The sequence below is a fragment of the Pteropus medius genome, unplaced genomic scaffold (assembly GCF_902729225.1).
Source record: "Pteropus medius unplaced genomic scaffold, Ma_sr-lr_union100, whole genome shotgun sequence".
NCBI classification, from domain to species: domain Eukaryota; kingdom Metazoa; phylum Chordata; class Mammalia; order Chiroptera; family Pteropodidae; genus Pteropus; species Pteropus medius.
The window spans coordinates 2,176,933-2,200,707 of NW_024351731.1; the positions used below are offsets into that span (position 1 = coordinate 2,176,933).

Below are 23,775 nucleotides of genomic sequence, written 5' to 3' on the forward strand. Positions count from 1 at the left end.
CCTTAGTGCCTCCGTCTCCCCGCCCAGAGCGCGTTGAAAGCCCCGCCCTCTGTCATCTGCGCCACTGCTTCAGACAAGACGCGGAAGCTGAGCTCAAAAAGGGGAAGTGACTTGTCCCATGACACACAGAGCTGTGAGAAGCGTGCCAGCACCGAGAGGGGAACCAGGCCCCAAACTCCAAGACGCACCCAGCTGCCCTGGCGTGGCACATCCGGGGAAGGAGCTCAGCAAGCCTCACGGACTGAGACAGGATGGATGAAGGGCTGGCGGAGGCCGGAGGTGGAGCGGTCTGGCTGTTGGCATGGATGCTGCAGCTGGGGGTAGGGCCCTGCGGGGAAACCCTGAAATTCACTGGGCCCTTTGCGCCGTGACCCCAGGGTTGTTGCGTGGGCTGCCTGAGCTTCGAGTCTCTCATTTGCAAAGTGAAGAGCCCTTTCTTGTGCTTGCAAATCCTTCTCTTCTTATCCTACCACCTCTTGCCCCCTTTTTTTATGGGGAGCTGGAGGAAGAAGTCAAGGTTCCCCGAAGAAGCGTCCCATAGAAACATGATCTACCCAGGATCGGGGGCCCGTGACAAGGAGCTGGGCACATTTTCATATTTTGAGCCACACAAAAGGAATTTAAATCCACAAATCTTCTTACGTGCACGCTAAATTCCGAGGCCTAAGACATCTATACAACATCCGAAGCGTGAGACGTGGTCAGGAATTCAGGGGGTCACGCTGCACGCATGTCCCGGCTGTCAGCTGCCCGCAGGGAAGAAAAAGGGGTGACCCCGACTTGGGCAGTACGGAGTCTACTCAGAACCCTGAAGCCTGCCCGCCCCAGGGGTCTGTCACAGGTTCTAAAGAGCTTATGCCCGAGTGAGAGGCTGGGGTCCTGGCTGGTCCGGAGCAGAGGTTCAGATCGTCGACATGAGGCTCAAAGAGAAAATACTCTTCCCATGCCTCCTGACTTGCATGAGAGATTTTAACTCAAAGATTCACAGGGGTGTCCAGAAGGCTCCTGAAGGGGTTGGGGGACAATCTCTGGTGACACCCAGAGTGGGGCTTCAGACTGCAGGATAGGCCCAGCGGCAAAGCGGTGAGGAGCCCAGCACGCACAGTGTTCTGAGGCGGGCAGGAGCCCCCAACAACAGCACGTGTCCGGCGTGAATCCTCCCGGAAACCAAGAGTCGGAGGGGTGTCCCAGCATCTATTGGGGTCGCTGGGATAAAGCTGCCCTGGACCAGCTCCGTGGAGGCAGGCAGCTCAGCAGGAAGGGCCACCCACTCACCCTGGGCCAGGCCACCCCCTCCTGAGCCCCATACTGGGGAAAGCACCTGCCCCGTTGATGAGGGGCTGCTGGCAGCCGCCAAGAGGCCTGGGAACATGGGTGCCTGCAGCGGGTGGGCGAGGGCCACACCGCAGGGGCCAGGGAGCCCCCTGGAGAGGCTCGGGGTGGGAAATAGGAGAACACGGCGGGAGGCGTCCGCAGAGCCCGGAGTGGCGGCGTCAGAGGCGCGGGGTTGGAGCCGCAGAGAGAGAGACCCTGGCAGTGACGTCTGTCATCTGTCTCCCCTTTTCACCCGCAGCCGGTGAGTCCCGGAGAAGCCCAGGCGGACGTGCGTGGGGCGCCCGTCCGTAACACCCACAGCTGTGCGCCGGGCACCGGCACCGGCACCCCTCGGCTCTTTAACAGAGGAGGCAAAGCCCCGCGCTGCAGTGGCCGTGCCCGCGGCGATGCCCGGCCCGGCGGCGTCCGTGTGTCAAACCCCATGGGGTGTTAGGTACTGGGGAACACCCAGAAAGCTCACGTTCTCGCTGGAGTTTCAAGGCCCTCGCCTCGTTCCCCGCCTCGTGTAATCAGCAGTCACAAAGATGCCTCGTCGGATGACTTACTGGCCAAAGGGACTTAGCCAGGATAAAGGACCTGCTCAGGGTCATTCATCTGGTCAGCAGTGGACGGAGGCGGAGAACTCAGGTCCGGATGGAAAGCGGGAAGATGGGAGTTGCAGTTCCAAAGCTCGCTTAGCTGCATGACCTTGGACAAGCCACGTGACCACCCACACCACACCTCGCCCTGGTGTGCAAATCAGAAACGACAACAGGTGTCACGAGTGTGCCCCCGAGCGAACAGAATGAGACAGTGGAGAGCTCCGGCCTCGGCGAGGGCCAGCAGCCCATCCGCTCCCATCTCTGCGTTAATCTCGTCGAGGGCGGACATTTCCTGGGCTTGAGAGCTTTATTCCTGCTCACTCACCGAATCTACTAACCTGCCCGCTTCACAGAGGAGGAAATGGAGTCCGGGGGGCCCCGGGTCGCGTTCTGTACGAGTGAAAACTGAAGGGTGGTCTGGGAAGGCCCCGCTCCACACGCTGCGCACCTACCTCTCGGCCTCCCCGGCGGGTGTGTCCACGCAGGCAGGGCAACTGTGTCCCCGCTCGGCCCTGCTCCCCACTCTGCCTGTTCCCGCAAGGTGCTCACAACCTCCACTCAGCCTCTATCCCATGGAGGAGGCAAGGAATGCTGACGCTCAAGACGGCCAACGCCCTCGCCCTTATGGCCAGGGGCGCCCCAGGGGAAGTGTCCTTCTGTCCCCTGAGGCTGGGGGCAGGAGGCTGCACAGCCTGTCCCCTGCTGCCCATCAAAGGGCCTCCCACCTGGGGAACACAGCGTTTTCAAAACCTCTTGTTCTGCCCATTTTGCTTCAAAACACTCAGCTGCCTTTTTATGTCCTACGACACAGTGGTGAGAGGCGGCCTTTGAAGAGGCTGGCTGCTACCCTGGTCCTCAGAGCACAGGGTGCGTGAGGTGGGACAGGGCGGCAGGCCTGGGCCCGTTTCCGGGCCTGATGGCGTGTGGACAGCACAAGACCCTCCGCCCGAAGGCGCCTGCCCTTCTTTCTATTTCGCCAGCTGGGTGGCCGCCGAGAGCCTTCCTCACCTGTTAATGGGACAGGGCAAATCCTCGAGGGTGAGCACCCTCGGCTGACGCAGGGACCACGCGAGGTTACGTGTGAGGGACACGGGGCTCTCTCCAGGTGTCCAGCATGGGGCGGGAGGGAGGGACGAGGTCTGAAGGTGGCCCAGCTGTTCTCTGTCCTTTACAACTGCGCCCTGTGGGGTCCTTTAGCCTTCCCCTCCCTCCCCCAGTAAACGAGCAAACCCGCTCTGTATCAAGAAGATACTGGCCGGTGAATTTTGCTGGCAGGCATCTGAGTGTGTGTTGTGGACGCAGAGCTGCGCACCATTTTTATTCTCAGTGGAGAATAATCGATGATTAGGATGAGTTTGCTTCCTCCTCCTAATACAGACAAAGCGCATGGTCTCCAGATTCGACTTAAGTTCACGAGGCCCCCACACTATGCCCGGATGCTCACCTCCCTCTTTTACAGGCACAGAGGCAGGCTTAGAGAACACGTGCCTCCTGATCGGCTGGGACCTGGCTCCGGTCCCAAGAGCCTTCGCTCCCTTTGGACTCCCGAGCTTAGCCTCTGAAAGTATCGACAGAGCTATCATCTTCCCTAAAATTTAGAGTTCCCTCTGAGCTCAGGCTCCGGGCATGGAAGGAGTGAGATCTTCCCGACAGGCCCTCGTCTCTGACGAGGATCCACGAGACACTGACAGTCTAGCTTTGGTAGTAACGGGAGGACCCACTTCACACCCCGGACCTGACACTCTTACGTGCCCTCTCCATGCTGTTCCCTGCTCACGCCTCTCACCTGCTCGAGTCTCCAGTGGGTTTCCTCCACATCTGGAATGAAATCCAAGGTTCTTACCGCGGTCTGCAAGAGCCTGCGAGAGCTGGTCCTTATCTACTGTCTGACTCCACTACCTACACCTTGTCTTTCTTTACTCTGCTCGAGCTACCCCGACCTCGGCATGCCAAGCACAGGACCTTTGCACAGGCTATTAGCTTTGCCCAGAATGCTTTTCCCACAGCCTGCTTAAATATTGCTAACTCAGGATGCCGGGTCCAACGTCCACCCTTCGGAGAGATTTCCTTGAAGCTTTCGTATTCCTGAATCATGGTCCGTATTCCCTTCTGTATTGATTTCTCCTGCCTTTGTTTTCTGACACTGTATAATTTTGTGTAGCTGAGAAGATTCTCCACTCGACTAGTTTCCCTGAGCTCGGAGACCATCTTTTGTTCCCCACGGTGTCCCCAGAAGAGTGATCTTACGTAATCTTTACTAATCACCTGAAAGGGAAGCATCATCCCCATTCCACAGATGAGAAAACCAAGGCTAAAAGAAGTCTGGCAACTGCGATCAGTCCAGGCTCACGGCATTAGGCCTAGGATTCAAGACTCCTTTGGTGCTGGCTTGGTGTCGGGGGACGCTCCTCCGCCCGCCTCACACTCACATGTGTTTTCCGAGGAAGGCTAAGCATGAAAGGCCCCGACTGCTTTCTATCTGGGTCGTTTTCCAGGGTTGTGTTTGCAGCGAGCGATCATGAAACATGAGGAAATAGCTTCCTTCCTGTTTGCTACAGGCAGCGGATTCCTCAAGCTCAACGCTCATGGCCTATATTGCAACCCATCACGTGGGCCGGCCTCTGTCTGGGCCCGCTGGCCAGCCCGCATGGACTTAGGAGCAGAGAGGAACCAGCACAAACGGAGGATCATGCTGCTGGCTGTGCGGTGAGTAATAACGTCCCTGGTCTCTGACTTAGGAGTCTCATGTCTTCTGCCAGCATCCATGAAACACTAACAAACAGGCTAACTGATGAGCTTATAGGAGAAATCAAATCGAATGGAAGCCCAGACTTAACACCTATGCTATTCTACTCTCCACGTATTAAAGTATTTTATTGTCAATAATATGTCCCTGCATTAGTGGCGACTTTCCGTCTCATGCCTCCTCCCAGCTGGTGACCGACACGCCTCAAGTCCCTCCCTCCCTGGGTAGATTTCCTTGATTCCCTCTCCTCCTCTTTGCCCAGGGCGAGCGCAGGACCTTTGCCCAGGATGTTCTTCCCATTCTGAGTAGGAACTCAGAAGAGGTTCAGATGTGTTAGATGGAAAGGACCAGAAGAAAATTTGATTTGATTGAAAGACAGAGAGACATTAGCCTTACTTAGTAAATGCAGAACATTTTAAGCTAATGCATTTGGGGCAGACGTTGAGGAAAACAGACTACACAGAGACGTGAAAGTTTCTGAATGTTTGCATTTTTATGACCTTGAGAGTGAGCTCAGCCACAAACTCTCTGGAATTCGACCAAATGGAGAATGTGGTCGGGTTGAGCCTGAACTGCCGCCGAGGGCACAGACGGTGCCTTATTTAGTTCTGTATCTCTGGTGCTGTACCCTTGGCCCTGGCCCCTCACGGGGGCAGAAGAATGGATGAATGACCCAATGATGCTGATGGATGATGGGTTTGCTGGTCGACCACCAGGTGGCCTGTTCCTTGGGGAGGAGGCAGGCAGGGCCAGGCTCGGGGCTTCAGGGTACAGAAGCTTTCTGAGTGTTCCTTATGGAGTACTTTCAAGGCACTCACAGGCCAGTAACCAGGCAGAACTGCTTTCTGATTATGATTTTTTTCAGTTGAATGGAACTCAGTTAATGGAAGACTTAACTCCAAGGAAAGAAAGGCATTCCCGTGCTCACAGGCTAAGTGTCTGGCTCTGCAGCCACGGATCAGGGAGATGTGAGCACTGCTTGAAGCTCTTACCTGAATGCCCAAGGCAGGGCCACCGAGGTCGTGCCCACTCCAAGGGGCGTCTCTCTGCTGAGAGCCCCGGTTCTGCACAATCAAAGAGAAGCTGCTAGGAGGTTCTGTCTCCAGGCCTGGCTGCCGCCGGCCTTGGAGGCAAAGGCTTGTGGCATTTCAAGATCACAGAGGAACAAGGGAAAACCATACTTTTTTGCTTTCTTTGCCAGGTAAGGAACCAAGGCTCAGGGTGGGGGACGTGACTTGCCCAAGGAGGTAAATGAGACTTTGGTGGCACCAAGACTAAAACTCGGGGATCCTAATTCCCAAAAAGCGCCCCTTCCAGCACGCCCTGCCTATGGCAGTAACCAGACGGGCATTAATACTGACCCAGATGGCAGAGTGAACTGATCCAATACATGACGGGCCCACCCGAGACCACAGACTAAGGGCCAGGCCTGGATAGAGGTCCGTCTGCCCCCGCCCCTGCCCATGCCCAGGCTCTGCTGGCCGGAGCCCCCTCTCCTGCGGTTGGCTCGAGGTCGGCAGTGAGCCCCAGCACAATTTCCCACTCAATTTCTATGGTTTTGGAATCCAGGTTCCTGCCTTGCTTAGAAAGACGGGCCAGAAATCGTGGATTCCAGCGAAGTAAAAACTCACAGTCCTGGTTCAAACCTGTGTTTCGACAAAAAGTACTGAGCGAGAATATGAAGCCATTTCAAAGGTCACCCAAGGGCGAACCGTGCAAAGAGGACAGAGGAGCGAGACAGGCAGCTTCCTGCTGAAGAGACGCCTTCTTCCTGCTCCCGAGTCCTTTCATTTCTCTTGCTCTGCGACTACTACCCCCTGCCACATCCCTACGGACACTGGGAGGCGACAGAGGGCGGGGACAGCAGAGAGGAGGAGCTGTGTCAGTGGGAGAGCACAGGAGGGGGTGGGAGAATGGGGGAGTCAGGGGGGTGGGGAGGGTGTCAAACACACAGGCGTCAGCATCAGAGAACGCGGCCAGCGCGGCCAGCGCGGCCAGCACAGTCCCCACTCCGGGCCTTCGCACAGGCTGCCCGGTCCAGTGGAACCCACACGGCCGCTGGCTCCTTGCCGCGTTCACCCTTCTGCCCAAATGCCCCTTTCTGAGAAGCCTTTGTAAAACATCATCACTGGCACTGCGCCCTCGCTGGGCTGCGTTTTCCCTCACCGTCTTAATCATAAAATGACACTCTGTTGTGTGTCTTAATGCCTTGTTAGTCTGTCTCTCCTCTCACCAGAAGTGCGGGGACTTCATCTTTGTCCCTTACTGCCGTGTCCCCACGGCTAGGAACAGCGGGAAGCCCTTCACAGAGGGCAAGGTGCTCCGAACTCAGGAAGCGGAGGTTCATTCTAGTTTGTGCATCATGAAAAGTGGGGGCACTCGGTCACGTGCGGGCCTTGACGTCCTCGTGCGGAAAATAGGATGATTACAATGACAACCTCAAATCAGCCCCGCCCAGGAACGGCCGGATGCAGGAAGCCTCTGATCTTTGGACCCTGTGTTTGGAGGTTTCTTTTTCTGTGCTGTTTGTCCCCGCTGAGCAGATCAGCTGTCCTCAGGGAGGGGAGGGCAGAGTTCAGCCTACAGACTTCCTTCGCCTTTTGCAAAAACAACAAAACCAAAAATACCACAAGATCACGCTTTGCATCTGTACAGCTGCCCAGAGCTGCGGCAGGCGAGCGTGAGTCTCGCCTGCTAGGCTCCTCTGTGGCTGGGCAGGATGTGGGGCCCACTGTGTAGGAGGCCCCGGCCCTCTGTGGAGCCCGCGGGTCTGGTTCCCAGGTAACCTGGCGCCTCGGACAGACTTCGCTGGAATGGCAGGATGGCCGCCATCAGCTGCCGTGGCTCGCTCATGAACCCGGGTGCGCGAGAGGCTCTGGGTTTGTCCCCACCAGGACACCATGGGGGACAGGGTTGCTTTACTAAATTCCACCCACTCCTTCCTCAGTTCTCTGCCCCTACGGCTCTGCCTTGTCAGCTGAAGAATCTGCATGAGCATCGCCAAGGGCTATCCCGGCGGAGAAGCCACGTCCGAGGGCCTAGCCGTGTGTGGGCCACAGCCCACGGTACCGATGGGCAAACGGAGGCCCAGTGAAGGGACGGGGCTCAGCCAAGTCCACACACACTGCGATGTAGCAGAGCCAGACCCTGAACCAGGTTTTCAGACTTCTGGACCAGGACTTCACCATTAGATAGTGATTTTCAAATTTCCTTTAAATTGAGTCTCACACCCAGGCAAAACCAGCTACTGAAACTGAGCTTCTGTGGTTGAGGCTGGACCCCTGGCCCAGCTGCCGGACCTTCTTTCCACCTCCAGGATGGTTGAAAACCAAACCCCTTCATAGACCACACCCGCTGTCCATGCTGGTGGCCCCAGAATGTCACGCTCACTTCCTTCTTCCCCCAACCCCCCAGGAAGCATCTCCGGAGACTTCTTAGACCAAATCGGGCAGTTGATTTGTGGTTATGTTACTAAGCGGGGCTGGTTCATTCTCAAAGATTTCTCAGAAACAGGTTCTAAGAAATCTTTCGAAAAGAAGAGAGTAGGTTTCAAAGATGGAGGGGAGAGGGGACATGACAGGCGGCAAGACCAGGAGCCTTGGTGGGGCTTGCAGAAGAAAGGCTGGCGCGGAGAGTCAGCACCTGTGGGCGCCTACCCGGATGGGGGGCACTGGGGAGTCCCCGGTGACCCCACTCCACCTCCTGCCCTGACAGCCTCCCTACCACGAGGTCCATGGTCCTGCTTCCTGAATCACATAGAAAGAACCATCCGTCTTCCAGACACCTACGGGGCAGTCTGCGCACGGCGTGGTCGGCCTTATACCGCGGCCCAGAACGCAGTTCTCACGTCCGCGTGGCGACCGGTCGATGTATTTGAATGCGGTGAAAGGGGAGCCAGGGGGTTAACCAGAATCTTCTAATGACGAGGTTGACCTGTCATTTCCCGAACACTGCCGGACCACCAGGATGAGGAAGGACTGCCTTCTAGAAATACCCCTCGGGTGTGGAGCCGACTGTGTCCACAGGGAGAGAGACGCAGCAATCACCACGTCCTCCACATCCGAGGGGAAGGGGGCGACCCTTTCGACACGGTTTAAGACGGAGGAAGCAAGGCAGTTAAGAGCACAGGTTCTAGAGCCCAAGAGAGCTGGGTTCAAATCCCAGCTGGGCCACTTACCAGCCGTGTGACCTCAGGGGAGTTCCTTAACCTCTCCGAGCCTCAGTGTCTTCATCTGAAAAACAAACCAACGACAAACGCTCAGACTTACTCCAGGGAGAGCGTGTGAAGATCTAACCAGAGCGCCTGCACCATGCTCGGCTCAGGCACATGGAGTAAATGTTAAGGGCTCGTGTGAAGTGACAGAGCCCTAACAAGCCACCTGTGTGAGGAGAGAGCAGCAGACACCTGCAGAGCACGAGCGGCAGTCGGGGGACCTGAGTGTCAGGCTTCCAGTTGCAAACTGTGAATAAAAAATGTGTACTGTGCTCTCTAGGACCACTTCCTGCACGAGACAGGCGGGCAGAGAGGGCGTGCTCTAATGCAGTGTCTCCCATTCCGGCACTGTGTTAGGAAGCTTCACACCACACAGTTTAACCTCGTGGCGGTCCCTGAGGTCGCTCCAGCTTCCTGCCTGACAGCGGGGGGAACCCGGAGCTTCAGATGGCAGAGGAGCTTGGGGGTCCCGGGGTGCTGGCACATGGCAGAGGGCGCCTGGGAGCTGGTCTGTCAGGTCGAAACCATTTCCCCACCACAGCAGAGGCCCGTGCAGGGGACACCTGCAGCTGGGCTGGTGGCAAGTCGCAGGTCACTTGGGGTGGGGTGGGTCTGGAATATTCTAATTGGCAGGAAACAGACAGCTGGGCATTTTGTAAAGGGAGAGAATCGTTGAATCTGAGAATTAGGGAGGTATTATTGCTGTTTTAGCTTTTTTCCTAAAAGCGCGTGGGGGACACCTTAAGAACGATGACTAAAGAATAATAATAACAAACTCTTGGTATTAGTAACAACCCCAAGGGCTTGCGGCAGCTTCAGCCACATGCTGTCTTGGCTCTTGTCACTTGTGAGGTGTGCAAAATGCCGACCTGCCTGGGAACGGGGATGAAGACAATTTCTGAATGGTCAGGACGGCTGGGCTTCTTTCTGTCCCTCTCACCTGAGCCCACGCCCGTGCACCTGAGCCCGCTGACCTCTGCACATCAATGATGGATGACCCATAGGCTCGTGGACGTTAATATTACACAGGGGCCACCGGCAAGAGGGAGTCACTGCCCAGGGCGGGCCTAGCCTGCCTCTGACTCTCCACAGAAACGACGTGAAAGGAAGGATTAAAAATATTAATAATAATAGAGTTTAATTAAAAGTAATTACTCTCCGGAACAAGTAACACCTGTTGTTTGCTCACTTTCTCCCGACATGTACACGGAAACTTTGGTGGGATGAATTCTGGCATAACTAACAGCAGGTGAGCCTCAAGGTTACATACGCGGTGGCTAGGGGACCGCCAGCCTGCCGCTCACGGCTAAGCATCCTTCAGGGAGTCCGTTACCCCACTGCGGCATGGCGGGGCAGGGACCGGTAACCAGGAGCTGCTGGGCTTTCCTGAGGGACAGGATCTCACAGCCAGGCATCCCTGGGAGTCCCTGCACCTGGAAAGGCGAGTTTCGGGTTTTCCTCTCCTCAGCTGGGATCGGGCTACCTGGAAGGCCCCAGGTCCCTGGAGAGGGGATGCTGTGGGCACCCAGCCCAGGCAGCATTTTCTGGGCCGGGCTCCCACCTCTCAGCCGCCATGACCATTGGCCACGAGCAGCTCACAGCTGCCCCTTGCTCCAAAGGGTTGCTCAAGCCAGACCAGAGATACCTCTCCTGGGAGGTGCCTACCTCCTGGCCCCCCACCACCTGGGCAGCCCCCACACAATGACTGAGACACCTGGGGTACACAAGGTCCACTTTGCCTCGATATGGAACCAACCCTGTGGTGGGCGTATTTTGTGTTCCAGGGTCCCCGTGGGGTCAGACCGAAGGTCGACTTCAGCCGGGGCAAATCCTTGCTCAGCCTCTGTCCTCTACCTGCCCTCCCCAGCCCCCCTGCTCCTGGAACACCTCCTCCATACTCCGCCTATCCCGAATCCCTGCCTCAGGCTCTGCTGGGAGGGAACTGAAACCCTAGTGAGGCTGGTCTGAGCTGTGACGCTCAGGACGGGAGAGCCCCGGATGTGAAGTGCTCTCAAGCTCAGAACACTTTTTCAAGAGCAGCGAGGCTCTTCAGCCTCCTGGTCCAAACTGTTGGCTTTAGAACGAGCAACCCAGAAGCCATCGGTCATTTAGCAAAGACTCACTGGGGCCCGGAATGTGCCAGGCCCCGCTTGGGATGCTGGTGACACAACATCGAACAAGGCAAAGTCCCCTTCCTCTCTCGAAGCTTATCAGATCAAACAGCAGTAAATCTGTCCGGTGCAGAAATGAAAAGGGGGTGGCATGACGGTGGAGACAGGGAAGGTGGCACTGGGGAGCGCTTGGAGCTGAGCTCCTGAGTGAGTCAGCCATGCAAAGACCGGGGCGAGGAGAGCAGGGCTCAGGCCGAGGGGAGGGTCAGCGGAGATCACCAGGCAGACAGGAGCCTGTGTGCAGCCCCAGGGTCAGCGCGGTGCTGAGTGGAAGGGTGAGGGCAGAGAGGGAAGCAGAGCCAGATCGCGTCACCGCGGGACAGTGACTTGCCACCCAATAAATCAGCCAAGGGGACAGGCTCCTCAGTATTTCTCTTTCTGCTCACTTCCTCAGGGCTAGCTCTGTCCTTGGCGAACTGCACCCCACACCTGTCCTCACGGGAACTCCCAGGCCGAGACTCCCTATCAGGTTGGTATGTCAATATCAGAGGTCAAGCTTCATGAATTAACCAATCGGGGGCCTTGCGAACACCAGCTCCGCTCTCCAAAGTGTTTTCTGGGCTTGCACGGGAAGGCGCCTATCAGACGCAGGCTGATAAAGATGTCACTATATCTCCTGTCAAATGAAACATGGGCTGTGGGAGGCGAGCTGAGGCAGGGTGAGGGCTCGGAGGGGACTCCCCATGATCCTGAGGCAGCTGCAGCTTCTGCGCTCACTTGCCAGGCAACCTGAAACCAGTACCGACAGCATGTGGAGCCTCGGTGCCCACTTCTGGACAATGGGAACACTGGTGTCCAGAAGAGAGTGGACGGAAGGCGGCTCGCTAGCTCGGCACGCTCTGGGCACAGGGGTCTGGTCTTCCCACTATGGACAGTGTCACGGGTCTGGGCTCAGCGGGAAGGGGCCAGGGGCGGCCACCACAGCCGGGAGCAGCACGCAGGACAAAATCCATCACCAATGGTGAAGGACGGGGCTGGAGGAGGAATCTGAGGAGGCCACTCTCCAGCTCTTTCTTCCCAAGTCTTCACATTGCATGATTCACACAAATAACTGGTGACCTTTTTAAATAGGATTTTAAGTGATAAACACAAGTGCTCGTAGCCCCAGCAGATAGAGGGCAAAGAAAGAAAAACCTCATCGTTTTCTCTCCTTCAAATCTCCAGCACCATTATCCAGCATCTCAATTACATCCCTGTGATACCCTTGCACATTCTAGCAGTAAATACTCATCTCTGGGGTTTTAGAAGATCAACAAACACATTTGGAAAATTCTCATCAAGCCGAAGCTCACTCAGCTGGACTTGGGCTGCCGTTGGGGAGGTAGGTACGTATGAAACGCCCAGTCCTTTTGAAGGTAGCGAGAGTAATATGATGGACTTGTTCTATTACAGAAGGCAACTGTCCTTACTGAACACCTACTATGTGCCCGGCACTTTACATACAACGGGTAACATTTACTGCCTACCTACGCGTGCGCTCTTTCAGATGCTTTATGTGGGTTAAGCCATTTGGTCTCCCACACAACCTAGTATGAGGTGCCTTATTGTTGCCCTATACTCAGGTGAGCACAGAAAGGTGAAGTCACTTGTCCACGGCCACACAGCGAGTAGATGGCAGTCAGTACCCGAACTCAGGTTGCAACCACCAGGGCTGAGAGCCATAGCACAGCAAATGCACAAGAGGCTCTCCCCGACGGCAGCCGCGCTGGGCAGCTTCCCGCCTGCTGTACGGGCCGCTTCCTGCCGATCGGCGGCGAGTCAGAATTTGCCCTGTGCCAAGCTCCCCATCGGGCTTTTACTGACCCATCTCAGCGTCGCTTCTGGCAGCATAGTGGCTGAAGGGCCTCGTCACAGAGGGCCCAAAAGCCCCAGCCCGACTCCAGACTCAGCCATTACAAGCTGTGCGCCTCGGAGCAAGTCTCTGTCCTTCTCTGGGCTTCAGTGCCGACCTCGGAAAAAGCTGGCGAAGAGCCCGTCAGGGCGGTGGGCAACACGGCCAGACTAAGCCACGAAGGAACCCGCTCCACATCCCTCGGACTCACCACCTCCCTGGGGATTGCTGGCAAGTCTCCGAACCGGGAGCCTCAGTTTCCCCATCTGTCGAATGTTGTGCTAAATCAGAAGCTATAGAAACTGTTGCCTCATGGGCATGTTTTATCTGCGTCATACAGAAATTGACACAACTTTGAATTAGCTGAAACTTTTAAAAATCAGAAAATGTCACCAAAAAAAATCTGGACTCTAGCTTCCTTTGATAAAGGAGGGGAAGGTCCAGGAACCCTGGCCTCACGTTTCCCACAGGAACAGCCCCCGGGGCTGAGCTGAGCAGCAGTCCTATCCTGTGATGAGAACCTGGCTGGTGTTCTAGTTTGCTGCAGGCCCCACTACTCCCTGTGGCATTACCCAGCTCTGTCTGTCCATTTGTTTTCCCCACATGGGCACCGTGGACATAGGAGACCCCTGGACTGCATGTTCTAGAGGTCCCCTCTGCTCCTCCTTTCCACGACTTTCCTGATATTAGTCACATGTCACTAGATCCTGCTCTGCCCATCTAAATAGTAGATGGACACCAGCTTGAGGCCAAGGCCTCCAGGGCTGCCTCCCACCACCCAGCTGAAGGGAGAGGCCCTGCCTCTGCCAGGGCTCCGATCCCCCCGGTCAGCGGAAAGACGATATGCTGTGAATGCACCAAGCAGCCATCAGGCCATGCACAGCCCCGGCCGCTGAAGCCTCCTATAATTACCTGCAGTGTGTAATAAAGCCCCATTTAGAAACCTTAGAAAGGACCGGGCAAGGAGAACTTTTTCCTGGGTAATTTCCTGATCATAGAATTTCAGGGTTGGAAGGGACTCTAAAAAGGCATCTAGGCCAAGCCATCGTTTGATGCTTAACTCTCCTCCAGAGAGGCTGACATGATTCCCTCAAGGTCTTACTGCCTGCCCAGCACCGCTGGGAGCTGAAAATAGACTCGGGGCACGCGGCCCCACCCCGGAGTCCTCCCAGGCTGTGAAGGCATCAGATAAACAGATAGGGCCCTCACACCTGACAGCTACCACCGCCCAGTGCTGTGTGCCAAATGCTTTGCATAAATGGTCTCACCTAATTCTCAAGGAAGCTCTACCACAGAGGCGCTATTTTTAATCCCTGATCTGCAGGTGAGAACTGAGGATCAGAGAGGTTAAGGCCCCTGGTTGAAGTTGCACGGCCTTTGACCCCAGCAACCTGGGACTCCAGAGCTGGGTTTGCAAACACGACCTTAGCTCATTACTTTAGAAGGGTAGCCTGGGGAGCAGAGAAGGACAAGCAAAAGACAGAGGGAGCCCGGGGTGGGTGAGGGGCCAGGCCGAGGGCAGGACAGGCACAGGCTGGGGCCTCGTCAGCAATCGGAGAAATGAAAATGGAAACAGGATGGGACATCGCTTGACACCTATTAGTCTAGTAAAGATTAGCAGGCGCGGTGACGCCAAGTGTTGACGGGTTTTGCAGACAGAGAAGCTCACGCCCGTGAATGGGAAAGTGGACTCTAGGGAGCCAGCGGGCAGTGCGGGGGCAGGTCGCCCCGAGGCGTACTGCACGGCCCAGCACTTAGCTACCCAAAGCGGGGTCATGTTTGTGTTAAAACGACAAGGCGGCGGGAGTCAGGAAACACATGAGCTGACAGCAGAGCCACCTTGCGGGGCGACCTGAACGGTGTGCAGGATCGCGTGCGAGGCGTCCACCGAGAACTCGGCAAAGCCACGTGGTCGGGTACTCTTCCTTCCAACAACATGCTTCGGGACTTTTGAGTGCGTCTTTACGTTTTCGCCCTCGCCGTTCATTCACTCAGCCCACGTTTACCGAGCACCCGCTGTGGGCTGGGTCACGTTCCAGGCGGTAAGGGCAGCAGCTGGGAGCAAAATGGATGAAGGTGGCTTAGATCCTAGGCACCAGAGAGAGTCAACAAAGAAGTGAATGCACAATAGGTCAGATGTCCAGGGACCAGCGATGAGGAATGAAGAGCAGGGGACAGCAGAAGACGGCCGAGGGTGAGCGGGCACGTGCCACGCACCTGCTGTGTTTTGCGTGCATTCTCCGGTGAGCTCTGTCTCGTGGAAGGTGGCCCCCTATGCCAGCATCACAGAGCCTCTTGTGTCCTGACTCTCCTGCCTTCTGAGTCCCGCTAGTGACTCAGCTTCAAGTGAAACTTATATTAAATCATCAGGATTCTCAGGGCCTCTTCAAAAGCATCAAGAAAAGATGTCGAGTCCAGCCCATCTGGTACCCTTCTTCTGAGTTGGAGCAAGTGGGTTCTGCTACCCTTTGGGCAGAAGCACGAAGCCCCTGCAGAGGAGGCTCTGTTTCTAAACATCTCTACTCGCCCCCACCTTCACTCTGGAACTACAGGCCGCTCCCGGGGGCCCCCAAAGCTGCGGGAAGTACCCCGCTTCCCGCCCTGTAATTCCCCTCCTGGGAATCTATTCCAGGAAGTGCATCAACATGCAGACAGAGTTCGGTGCCCAAAGAGTTTTATCATCGTGTTATTTTTAACAGCAAAATATCGCAGAGCTCCAACCTGCTCCACTGTAAGAGACGATGAGGTGCATTGTGGCACGTCTGAGTGTCGGTTATGGGACAGAAAAGCCTGCCTTGTGAATAAGCTCACGAAGAAGAACTCAGGGAAACATCTGCTGTAATGTTAAATGGGGGGGGGACAAAGGAGAAGATACCAGAATCGGAATCATAATCATGGTTTTAGCAACACAGGAACCAAAATAGAGCGAAAAACGCTCTACAATGCTGAGACAGGTTCGGTCTGGGAGAGGTGGTTATGTAGGATTTTTTCCTCCCCCCGGGGCCTTTATGCTTTTCTTTCTTTTTAGAATTGTCTTCAGTAGTCACGGCTACTTTTATGATTAGATAACGAAACTACCAAAAAAAAAAAAAAAGCCCTAAAAAGTGGTGGCACCCGTAAAATCCTTTTCGGGCAGCCCAATGCTGAGCTGGGACTTCCCCAGGACCTCGACTTCACGATCTCCCAGGGGCTGTGTTTGGTGACAGAGGCTCTCAGGACTGGGGATTTTATTTCTGGAGGCTTAGGCCCAAAGCAGAGAGGGAAAATGGGAAGCAGTACGGCACGCCAGCAAGGGAGGGAAGGTAGGGGTCGTGTGAAGATGGAGATCCAGCAGAATTTTTAAAAATTAGGAAAAAAAAAAAATAGAGATAGCTTTCCAGGAATGAGGCATGAGGAACACTGTCCCTGGATTCTAAGTCTCTCTAGGGCCCCACCCAGGGGCCCATTTCCCTCTGCAACCCCCACCCGGAAAGCCGGTAGTGCAGATACGTCCTTGTGTTTGGATCTCCTTGTACTATCCCTGTGGGAACCTGTCATAATGTCATATGCATTGTATGTCATAGCTGAAGGTCCCAGGCTCAGAGAGGTTAACCACTTGCCTGAGGCCACACAGCTGGTAAAGGACAGAGCAGGGAAAGGAACTCAGGCCTTCTGATCTGACCCCGAGGACTGTGCCCCACTCTGCAGCTTGCTCAGGGCTGGCATCCCAGGAAGCCGGGTCCAGATCCCAGCGGAGTCACTTGGTGGTTGTCGGGTCTTGCTAGTTAAGACCTAGGAGCCCAGGTTTTATCAGTAAACTGAGACAAACCTAATACTGACCCAGGGGGTAAAATGTTCAACCCTGGCACCCTGTTAGCTCATAAGTAACACTGTTATCGTTGGTGGGGGTCCCCTCGGTCGTCCCTGGAGTAAAATGCTTCTCCGGGCTCCGGCGTTACCCCAATGCGCTGAACCCCTCCTCCTACCCTCACGGGGCAAGGACAGGGTCTCTTCATGTCTGGCCCCCGCCCAGCATGGAGAAGGTGCCGGAGAAGGAGAGCTGGAGGGAAGGGGCCAGGATGGAATCTGAAGTGGAGTCGGCTCTGCTCAGACATTTGGCGAAGCGTTTCCCAACTTCGCTTTCTGGCTCCATAGAGCTGGTTTCTGGCCAACCGTGTTCAGTTCGTGTCTAATCCCAAACAGATGGGTCTGTGCCCTGCCCCCACCCGGCTCCGTCACTCCCCGCCTGATCCAGGGGCCCCAGAAAGCAGGGAGGGGCCTCCCACTTCCAACCAGGCTGCCAGGCCTCCTGCAGGGAGGGCAGGGCACAGCCCTTTCTGGGGGGTTGGGTTGCTCAGTCCTCAGACCAGGAGGTCCAGGCCCAGCCCCGCCCTGGTGCACGCCTCTGTCACAGCGTGTGGTCAGTGCAGCAGCCACACAGATGCCATTGCTCCCTGACGATAAGCCCAGTGGTTAAGCACGTGGACACGGGGCCCAGGGGCGCAACTCTGAATCCCACTCTGCCAGACCTTTGCTGGGCACCCCTGGGCAAGTGTCCTAACCTCTCTGTGCCTTTTTTCTTCTCCTCTGTAGAGCGGGGATAGCGGTGCTAAAACTAGCACTGACCTTCAAGGGGCATTGCGAAGATGGATCAGGAGTTTCGGCGAAGCACTTAGAGCAGCCAGGCCATAGGTGGAGGCCAGCAGGGCCGGCCACCTCTTCCGGCTCCGTGTCAGACACAGAGTGAACTCTCGCGGGATCCCCAGGACCTCGGTGTGTCGGCCCTCTCCCCGGGTAAGAGGTTTACCACTGCTCAAAAAATATCTGTCTCTAACGAGGACTGAATGAGTTATCATCAGCCCAGTTTTTCAAGTGAAAACCTGAGACACAGAGAGGTCGAGGTCAGCCAGCCCGTCGGCGGCAGAGCCAGGACACAAACCCAGGCAGTTGTCCTCCAGGACACAGCTCTTCACCAACAGGCACCACTACCACCTCCTGCTGACATCACCCTTCCGCAGGTGAACGGGTCCTGCCACTTCAATGTTCGGTTCTCCCGAGGGTGGTCGTGAGCGGGGATGCTGGCCTGGGCTCCGCCCGCCTGCTCCTTGGCAGGCTCCTGAGCTGAGGACTCTAACCCCGGCTGCAGACATGAGGACTCTCCCAGCCCACGCGCCTTCTGGACGCCGCAGGCCCACGCGCTCTGCTCTCCACAATCCCATCACTCACTCCCCAGCCTGCACCCAGGACCTGGGCTCCTGCCGATGGTTCTAGATCGTGAGAAGGGAAGATAAAAAGAGTCAATGAAGACTTCTCAGTCTCCTCACCCATCCAGAGCCACCAAACCACGTGGAGGCCTCATTAAAGGGTTTGACTAATCATACAGTTTGTTTCAGCCAGCGAATGTCTTCCTTTTTATCCAGACATCTGTCTCCATAGGAAAAGGCATCCACTGAGGGGCCAGGGGCCTAATTGCTCTGGGTTCCTGAGATACAATTACATATCGGAGGGAAATGGAGCGAGGATTGGGACTCAGGCAACAGAGAAACCACTGTCAACCCTGCAATTAGAGGGTGGGAATAAAGAAGTGAGCGGCCACGGCCCTGGGGTGGAAATAGCCACAGCCCCTGGGGTGGAAATAGCTTGGCGTGGTTTCCTGGGTTTGCAGCACCACAGAGGATGAGGTCAGAGGGCTGGTGACGGCAGGGACCCTCGGGTGAAGTTCTGCAGCGGAGTGCAGGGCACGGGGTGCTCGGCGGCTCCCTGGAGCAGACTGGCGAGGGAGCCGCGCGGAGTGGACGAGGAAGCAGGGACGAGAGGCCACACTGGCTGGAGGCCAAGGGCTCAGTGACAGCCGGGCCTCAGGTACACCACTGTGCTTAGCTCTTAGAACAAGTCAGCCAGGCAGGACCTCGTTGCCCCAGTGTCCAGACGGGGAACCGAAGGGTCAGAGAGGTGAGCAGACTTTCCCAAGCCCACCTGAGTACTGACTCTGAAACCCTGATCTGGCTGATTCCAGGCCCAGGACACCCATCCATGTGTTGTCACCTCCTGGAGAAGGGGCTGCTTTTTTACAAAGGATAAGTGAGAGGCTTTTTCACTCTGGGCAGGTAGGGAGACCTGGCCTCTGGCTTTCTGCAGGTCCCAGACCAAAGGAGGGATTTGGGCTTGTGGATAAAGCACTGGGTCAGGAATTGACTCACTCAGCTTCCGATCTTGCTTCTATTACAAATGCTGCGTGATCTTGGGCGAATCACCTCACCTCTCTGTGCGACGCTGTCAGCTGGGGGAAGGGGCTGGGAGGGTGAGTCTGATTCTCCCTCTGGTTCCCTCCAGCTCTGAATCCTGTCTGCTGCATGTCGGCTTGGCAGCGAAGCTATGAGCAAAGGTCCCAGTGCTGGACTGCTGGGTTCAAATCCTGACTCTGCCCAGAAATGGTACACCTGGAGGAGGGGATGGGGCTTATTGCCCAGGGGCCCCAGAGGTCCCACCCAGCCTGTTCCCAGCATTGGATGCTGGAAGAGAAAGGGCAGAGCCTTGCCCAGTCTCGCTGAATCATTCCCACATCCTGGCTGCCTGCCCTGCATCGGGCAGGGTGCAGGTCACTGATGTTTTATTGGAACTTGATTACGCCCCTTGGTCCAGGTGTTGCCAGTGGCAGCTTTTGCATCGCAATGGCAGAACTGAGCGGTTGTCTCAAGATACAGTCTGGCCCGCAAACCCAAAAATATTAACAATCTGGCCCTTAACAGAAAAAGCCTGCTGCCCCTGCTCTAGACTGTGAGGGTTCTGATGGCGGGACCCCATGATCCTTTCTGGCACGTTGTGGTGAGACGAGAACTTGCCACCAAGATGAGGGCAGGGAGGGGCGCCGAAGGAGAGGGGGCCTCACAGACGGGCTACTAAGGAGGTGGCCCTGAAGTGGACTTTGTAAGGGTCAGCAGACGGCTTGCCGGGTGAAGAAACAGGGGAAGGGCACGCCTGGCAGAGGGACAACCCGTGCAAGGACATGTGGGCCCTGCGAGTTCCGTGCTGGTGGCACAGGACAGGTCGACGGGCACGTGCGGGCGGCCTGGGAGCTGTGGCGTGGAAAGCAACACACATGGAGTGCAGGCCGCTGCTTCCAGGGGGACCAGCCCTTGCCTTGTGAAATTCAGCATCTCGTGTGAGAATCTGACAGGTAAAGGCCAGGCAAAGTGCTGAGGGCCCAGGGAGGGGCAGAGAGGATGTGAGCAGGTTCCCATGGAGAAAGATGGGTCCACCTGGGGACAGGATGAAGAGCGTCCTGCAGGAGAACCCTTCTTCAGGAAGGCGGTGCTCCTGAACAAGGACCAGCCCGCCGTGCCACTTGGCAGATGGAATGGAAAGACCCAGCTCACGGGTCTCAGTCTGGCAGGTGGATTAATTTCCATCTGAAGCTGGGAGTGAGCGCCCAGAGGAGGGGCTCCAGGCCCAGCGATGGGTGCAAGGCCGAGGAGGCCAGGCCAAGGAGGCCCTACTATCCCCCTACCACTTCCCCCGCACCGTCTGCTAGCCCCTCACTCACCCTGCAGGGGCTCCCTGAGTGGCCTGCTGCTCAGGTTCACCAGGCTCGCTGCCCCCACCTGAGGGCTTGCAATGTCTGTCCTCCCAGATCCCCACGTGGATGATGCCCTCATGTCCTCCGAGTCTCTGCTCGCCCCTCCCTGGCACCCTCCGCTGGCAGCAATCCCAAATCCTCTCTCTCTTTCTCCCTCTCAGCACCTACCTTCCTACAGACACCTGGATCTATTTGTTAACTCCGAGGTTGATCAGAAGTCCCCCCACCAGAACGCAGGTGTCGCGAGGGGGTGCCTTCTCTGAGGTACTGAAGCTTCCCCAGCACTCTGAACGTTGCCTGGCACTAGGAGGTACCCAGTAGTCATCTGTTCACTGAATGAATGAATAAGCCAGAGTAGGGAATGGCAGAGGGTGCGGACTGCTCGGGTCTCCTGGGCCCTTGGAGGACCTGCTGCACAGGAGGCAGGTGGAGAAGGAGCCAGCCCCTTGGAAAGAGACCTGCCTGCCTCCTGGACCCCTCTTCACCTGCTCCAATGCTACCACTAGATAATCCAAGCCAAGCTTTTATCTTTTTTTTTTTTTTTTTTTTTTTTTTTGAACCTATGTGTATTTTCAAAGGCTAAGTGAATGCAAATGACTTTGCAAAACTCACACTGAGCTTCCTGACAAAAAGCATTTCAGAAAGCGCACCCAGTGTGAGGTGGGCCCCTGACAGACATGTCAGCTTTCGGGGGTGAGCGGCCTGGGGGTTTCAGGGCAGTCCCTGAGGTCATGGCACCTGGGGTCCTTCTTTGATATCTGCCCTGAGGCCAGGGGTTCTTAACCAGGCAGTTAAAAGAAGACAGTCACTTCACTGGTGAACAGAGGAAGAGAAAACGAGGTGCATAGTCTGTTGTCACCAAGCCCTCGATGGGGCTCCAGGGGAGCAAGCGTGGGGGCAGGGGGCTGCGGGCCCTCTGAGGCTTCTACGGCTGCTCTCTCATCTGGGCTCATGCATTTAACTGGATCATGCTCCATGAGGCACTCCCTGGGCACAACTGTGGCAGTCCCCACTGTCCCTCACTCCGGGGAAGGGACAGAAATGCTACTGCTCTTAAGACATGGCTTTCTGCACACGTTACAGACCCCTGAAATGTCAAGATCCGTGTTTGTTTTAGAGAGATATATGATTCCCCTGAGAATTACCAATGTCCCGATTTTACAATGGACTTGAAGGAGCCTCAGGTTCCAGTGCAGCCTACACAGGGCGGCTAGAGCTCCTTCTCCCCTTTACGGCCCACCACCCCCAAAAGAGGGTGGACATGAGAAGGGGCTCTCTCATATCAGGAACGAGAGGAGCAGGTCCCTCTGTCCCAACTTCCTGCCCCTTCATTACTGTCTCCACCCCTCCCCCACTCCTCAAGGTCACTCCTCCCTGACCCGGGATGCCTGGCCAAGCTGAAAGCAGATCCCCAAGCCGACACCAGATCGCACGGCTGCTGCCCCGGCCTTTGCACTTGGTCCCCCTCGAGGTCCCAAGCAGGATCATCTTCCAGCTCTGTCCCCCAGTCTGCTTGCCTCTCTTCATTCCACAAGAAAGTCACAAGTGAGCAGGTGGCATGATCTCTCTCCTGGGAACTCAGCCCAAGGATATAGTTCAAATAAAGGAACACGCTGGAAGCATAAAGATGCTCAGCGCTGTGCTGCTTATCATGATGACAACGATGATAATATACACGGATACGTATTATACAGAAACATGAAGTAACAGTGATGTAAGTAAGCCGTACTGTACTGCCACATGATGGAACATCACACGGTCACCTAATAAGACAGTTGCTCAGGTCAACTCCAGAAAAACTCCTTGAGTGACTCAACTTGATCCAGGCACTGTGGACTCAATGGGGAAGGACATGACCCCTGACCTCAGGGAGGTTCCAGTCAAGTGACGGTCCATCTGCTCTGGTTCCCGAGCACGGGGAGCCAATTCCATTCTATCCGACCAGTAAAATGAGCGCCTCCAACTGTCCTGCCCAATGGCTCCCCTTCCCCTCTCTTTCTGATGGCCAACCCTCAACACAAAGTACATTTTAGTGAGAAAGTGTTTACAGGAAGACCATTAAGCAACATGGTGACATGTCTCTTCCCTACGCGGCCTTTGGACATTGAACCCTGGACAGTACTTGCCAAATGAATATCAGACGAGCTGGCTTTGGTTCTCCCATGTCCTTCCTCGCCCTCCCCCTGATCCAGATCAGAAAGGGCAGTTGGCTGTTTTGGCAGGACAAGCTTGCTCAGCTTAACCCGAGGCACCCACACCTATAAACAGCAGACGATCCAACAAGCGTGCAGGCTGCCTTGTGAGCCACACTGAGAAGGTGGCCAGTCCCAAAGTTAAAGGAGCCCCAGACATGGAATCCCTCCATTTCCGGTTCTCCAAAAGCTGGAGGCAGATGTCACAGGAAGTGTGGAAAGCTGGTTGATGCCTCAGGGGACTGAAGAAGAGAGAAATAATCCCCAAGGGGATCCAGGCCTGTGTCTACCCACCAGAGTGGTCAGCTAGCTGTCTGTCACGTTTATCAGCCCAGCGTTGGGGGTTGGCTCCGTGTGGCCGAGACAGTGGACAAATGGTACCTCCCTTCATATATCCATCCTTGGCCCAGGAGATGCAAAGATGTACCTGGCACAGGTGGGTTTTCAGTAAGTGCCCATGAAGAATGAATCGCACACTCCTATTCCCCAAGGAGCTCCCAGTCTAACAGGAGGACACCACGCAGGCCACACGGGGCGAGACACACGTGGCGTTTGGGGCGCAGCGGGAAGATGGGCGCAAGTGCAGGAAAAGCATTCCCGAGGGGGGCGGCACCGGAGTCGAGTTTTGAAGAGGGAAGGTTTAGACAGGAAGGTGGGAAGGGTGTCCTAGGTGGAGGGGGCAGTGTATGGGAATGACATGTTCCAAGTCGGGGACATGCAAGCGATTTCACCTAAAGTGAATACTATTTATGGTGAGCACAGGCCATATCTATATCTACAGCCATGGCTGTGGCCAGTGGCCAAAGCCACATCTAACTATCTATGTACTTGTTGTGTAAACACCTCACAATTAGCTATTTTTATTATAATGCAAGTGCCTGACATTAAGCTTTTGTTTCCCAGGCATCCACTTCAAAGACATCCATCTGGAATAAACACATTTCTGGCTACGCAATGAGATAAGCAGCCAGGCCACCCCACCCACAAAGTCCTCTTTAGAAAGCTTTGGGTAACCCAGATAACCCAGTTTTGAATGACTCCTGCTTTCCCTTCCTGTGCTCTAATTCCTGCTCTTAAGGTTTTAAATTCACCAATAGTAAACCTGTAAAACCCTAGGCACCCCACCCTCGACCATATAATGGCAGAATCTT

General features: G+C 55.8%; 1 protein-coding gene across 1 annotated transcript in view; it reads right to left on the bottom strand.

Moving 5' to 3' along the window:
- Positions 1–23,775, bottom strand: part of ST3GAL1 (ST3 beta-galactoside alpha-2,3-sialyltransferase 1) — a 64,757-nt gene that overhangs the window by 15,690 nt on the left and 25,292 nt on the right. The window contains exon 3 of the mRNA XM_039845896.1: positions 8,840–8,894. The gene's annotated coding sequence lies outside the window, so the exon portion shown is untranslated. The remainder of the gene's footprint in view (positions 1–8,839; positions 8,895–23,775) is intronic.